The 4,954-nt window shown below is 50.9% G+C and overlaps 1 pseudogene; it reads left to right on the top strand.

The window, feature by feature from the left end:
- Positions 1-949: 949 nt before the first annotated feature.
- On the top strand, positions 950-2,142 carry LOC147087133 (uncharacterized; annotated as a pseudogene).
- The last annotated feature ends 2,812 nt before the right edge of the window (positions 2,143-4,954 follow it).

Raw genomic sequence — 4,954 nt, 5'->3', positions numbered from 1 at the left:
TGGAATGCTTTTTTTCGCAGCCTTAGTAGAACCATTTTCTACGCACGGCCTGCCCTCCCAGGAGATGAGGGTACAATTAACCACCAACATTTTTCCAGTTACAGGGTACATGAATCACTGAGGCCTTGTAGCCATCCTGCTTGGTCGACAGTTAAGGATAAACATATTTTCTCAAACTATAATCTATGCCGACAATGGGGATGAGATAACAGCAGGCATGTGGGGAGTAGGATGAAACGACTAACATCTGTGACTGGCATGGTCAGAGGGTACCTGAGTTCAAGGGGTGGGCCCGACAGTTGAGTGACTAACCACATAAACCAATAAAGAATAGCTGTTGTGACACTGTTTGTACGTGTACGCCCCATTATGTAGTAGGTGGTCATTGCTTAAATAATTGTACAACTTGAATGAACAACTCCTTGTCCGCCGAGCGTGCACCCCTAGCTTGAGGAAGTTGAGTGGCTCTCCGTTGTGCGCAAGTCTTTTGGTTGTTTTAATAAATTCTGTAAATGTCCTCAATTCCGTCTCGGTCTGGAGTTTCTCCAAATTCGAATCTTTTAGTTGGTGTCGGAAGTGGGATACTGCATGTAAGGACCATGGGAGTTAAACAACACTGGAATTGACGGCTGAAGCGAGAACCGTGTCGTGTCCTAAGGGAAGAAGCCACATTAAGTATTTTAGGAGGAACAAGGGCTCGCTCGTTCCCCAGTGTGGCTAAAATCGTGTATGGGCCAGTCAGTATTAAATTACCCACATAGTAAATTATTCCTCATGGAGACCGCGGACTGACAGAATCGATTAGACATAAGTGTGTATTTCTGATTTAGAGTATAAGGTGATACGTTTGTGCTGATAAAGTATAAGATAGATTATAACAATATACGTAACAGTTAATACGGGTCACATGGGTGATGAGGGGAGACTTCTTTCACCGGACGTTCCAGCTATGGCCACCAATGTCACTGTCGTACAGTGGGTCCGAGAGGCTAATTTGAAATTTCAAAGTGGGATGATTAAAAATGGGTGGAAAGAAACAAGCCCATTAGTTGACCAAATAAAGTGGTGGGAGGAACAATGGACGCCAAACAAGCTAATTATGGGGCGGTTTTTTGTGCTAGTTGGATGGATCAAATGGGACCCATAATCATGGACAAGGGGGGGAGACTGGCCCCGTTACAATAATTCTTGAGACCCGTGCGGGAGGCTAAATTCCAATTCAGTAGTCTCCTGCACCTCAAGCCACCAGGGACTGAGAATTTGGACGCCATAAAAAGCTGAGGTGAAATTGTCGAGGCTCTACAAAAGGAGACTCGAGACATGTCGTCCTTACATCCCAGGCCCCCATCGGGGACCATAGAGTTTCAACGAGTCGAGGCCACCCAACCCACGTGCACTGCCGAATACAGTCATATCTACCCGCCGTTACTTCTTCAGTCTGGGGCTGAAAAATCAAATTCCATGGCCCCCGTCTGAGTTAATCAGACGGTAGGAGCCCAAAACCCAGAGATCGGTGGATGAGGTACGATGGACGAGGCACAGTCTTTTATGCCCCAGGAGAGGCCCAGCGTCACCTTTCTCATTCCCGACCTCAAACGACACAATCCTAATGTAGAAGTATGGGCAAAAATGCAAAGTGCTGCTCGGCACTTTAATTTGTCGAAACAAGACATCAAAGCTATTATCGACGTGAAATGCCCCTCTATGGTTTATGGGGCGTTGGGACACCATGCCCTAAATGCCCCAGCCACAGCGGCGGAGTATGAGATCCAATTCGATGGTTTGAAAAGTTGGCTTCAGTTCAGACTGGGCAAATGCACCGCTATCTGGATGGGGCTCACCGCCCTGCAAAAGAGTCCCGGGGAAAACCTCAATGTGTACATTGATCGAGTAATCGAGTAGTATGAACACTGGGGCCAGACAAATGACATTCCCACTAATCACGACTACCCACGGTTTGTAGATAGTCTACTCCAGGGATTGGAAAAGCCCTACCAAACTGCCCTCCGAATGGGGGCCAGCCCCCAGGCCACGGAAGCTGCACTCTGGAAGTGGGCTGGTCGACTTTTTGGGCTCCACGAGGCGGAAATGATGCCACCAGTCAAGCTCCCACACACAATTATCTGCCATGGTCCACCATAGCGGCCCCGGGCATTAAAACCGAGCCTGTAGCAGTCATTCAAGAGGCTCGACTCTGTTACAATTGTAACACACCGGGCCACGTGGCTACACATTGCACCCAGCCGAGAGTTAAGTGTAACAATTGCGGGCGGACAGGGCATCAAAATGCCAACTGTTATGAACAGGGTGGAGGTAAACAGGGGCAGGGACCGACCCGACCCGCTTCAGGCCCTCAGCGACAAACGAAGAGAGGCTTGTCAAACCAACAGATGGAGGCGCTCCGAGCCTTCCTCGCCAGCTACTAGGATTAGCCAGTCTCCATGGTCAGGGAGCAGGGGTCCACACGCCCGTCTCTAAATGTACAGTTAGGGGGCCTCGGTGTCGATAACTGACACAGAATTTCCCACCTTAGATCAAAGCATTCCGATAACTGGCGTTAGTGGAGAAAGGGTGATCTTCCATCGAAGTGTTCCACTTCCCCTGCAGCTGTCACCAGGAAGTCATACCTGGTGGATCACCCTGTGGGTAGGTCCTAACGGTGAGGGCCTGCTCTTAGGTATGGATATTCTCCATTAGATAGAGGCAGATATGCTCCTAAGGGATCATCCATAGATTAGGGGGGCCCCGAGTGGGGAGATTTCCCTTCCAGGAATATAAATCCCGACAATGCAGAGTACAAACCCTCTGGCCGGTAAAGCGCGCATGGATAGAGGAAGGACCATGGGGGAGAGTTTGTGAGGTTTACCCTCTTGCATGGGCCAGCCACAAATTAGACTGTGGTAGAGCGGAGATGGACCCAGTGCGGGTCCACGGACCCTACCCCGAGACCCACCGACAATACCCCCTCCAATCAGAAGCACATAGTAGTAGACTTATTAGAAACTGGTACAGTGACAAAGACATGCTCCCGTACCAACTTCCCGGTATGGCCAGTGCAGAAACCAGATGGATCCAGGAGAATGACCATTGATTATACAGCACTGAATCGGGTCACTCCCAAGCTCCATGCCTTAGTGGCGAAACCTGCCACTATTTTAAACGGCCTCCACAAAGCCCTGTCCATATTCAAGGCACTGGACATCCAAAACGGACTTATGACATGTCCTTTGGATCCCGGATCCCAACAGCACTTCGCTTTCACTGATCGATCCACCCAGTATACTTGGACCCGGTTGCCTCAGCGATTTCACAAAGCCCCAACTATTTTTCATGAGACCTGGAAAAGGCTCTGCAGCCAGCATTAGCAGATAGCCAAATGCAGGATTCAGCCTGCCTTCAATATGTAGATGACATTCTGATTGGCAGTCCCTCGACCTCAGCTCATCTGGCCGCCATGACGTGTGTCCTGGAGACTTTAGTTCAAGGGGGGTAAAACTGAATCCGATCAAAGCTCAAATTGGGCTTCCCCGGGTTACCTTCCTGGGTCAGATCATCTCCCCAGAGGGTAGGACCTGACCCCGAGAGGGTTCAAGCACTCTTGCAGATGCCGTGACCCGTCACTGTCTCTGGCCTGCGAAGCATGATGGGATTGTTTCACTGTTGCTGCACCTACGTAACCGACTTCACCTAATTGGCAAGCCCAGTAAACAACCTCCTAAAGGGAGGGTCCCGGGAGAGGCAAGGCTGACTTGGACACCAGAGGCAATCGAAGCATTTGAGATGGTCAAAATCACTTTGGCCAACGCACCTGCCCTAGGACTCCCAGCCCCAGCTAAATCATTCCACCTGTGGAATTGGGTGGGCAATCGGGCGTATAGTGCGGTAGTGGGACAATCACGGAATGATCAAATACGACCAGCAGGATATTACTCGTGCCCGGTACCATCCTCCATGATGGGACAGGCCCCGTGCCTGGCGCCCACTGATTGTGCAGCCTGGGTGGTAGATTCAATAGAGTCTATGGTAGGTCCCGTGAAGGCAATCTTTCATACCCGCCACAGCCTCGTGAAAGTTCTTGCAGGCAGCCTGGATACTATTTCCGAACAGAGACGTGCGAAATGGGAGGCTTGTTTATTGGGTAGGGTGTTTCGGATCGAGGTGTTAACAGACCCTCGAATGAACCCTGCATCCTTCCTAATCGACGAAAGGACCCCCCATGTTTGCACCACTGTCATACATCTCGATAGTCAGGGACCCAACGTAACCGAACCCATTGCCGTGGCCTGCCTCGAGATGTACGTGGATGGGTCCAGTTATTAACATGAGGGCCGATGTGTCGCCGGATCGGCAGTAGTAGGTCCGGCAGGACAGACCCTCACCCTTGGGGCCCAGCTGGTGGAAATCTTCACCCTCACTGCAGCCCTTCAGTTGGCAGAAGGAACAACCGCAAATATCTATACAGACAGCCAATATGCCTATTCCGTCATCCACGATTGCTGCGGCCTGTGGAAGCGGTGAGGATATTTGACTTCTTTAGGCAACACTATTAAATATGCTTTCGCGATCGCTGAATGCCTTCGGGCAGCGGACGGGCCTACGCTGGGGGCGGTAGTCAATGTTCGCTCCCACCAGGCAGGGGAGACCCCAGAAATCCAGGTTAACCCAGTCGCCGAATTGGACGCCCGACTGGCCGCATTGGCTCGCCCTGTGATGGCCCTTATTCCTAATGCAGTAGTACGAACTGAAGAGGCTTCCCTGGCCGATGATTTACCGAACGATACGCTCCTAACCGTGTACCTTTCCGAGTCCCTGAGAATATACAGTTTGGGTGCGTGAGGGAGTGAACAAAGACCCAAGTGTGTTTTTCATCATGAGACCCAGTCCGTGGTTCCTACGTCCGTTCGACGTGCCCTGATACAATCTTACCACGAGCCCGCGCATTTGGGAGGTTATA

The sequence above is a fragment of the Somniosus microcephalus genome, unplaced genomic scaffold (genome assembly GCF_052327205.1).
Source record: "Somniosus microcephalus isolate GS21.2 unplaced genomic scaffold, FLI_Smic_1.0 unresolved_chr6, whole genome shotgun sequence".
NCBI lineage: Eukaryota > Metazoa > Chordata > Chondrichthyes > Squaliformes > Somniosidae > Somniosus > Somniosus microcephalus.
The sequence above is the reverse complement of the archived record's forward strand: the minus strand, read 5'-3'. Positions and strand labels throughout refer to the sequence as shown.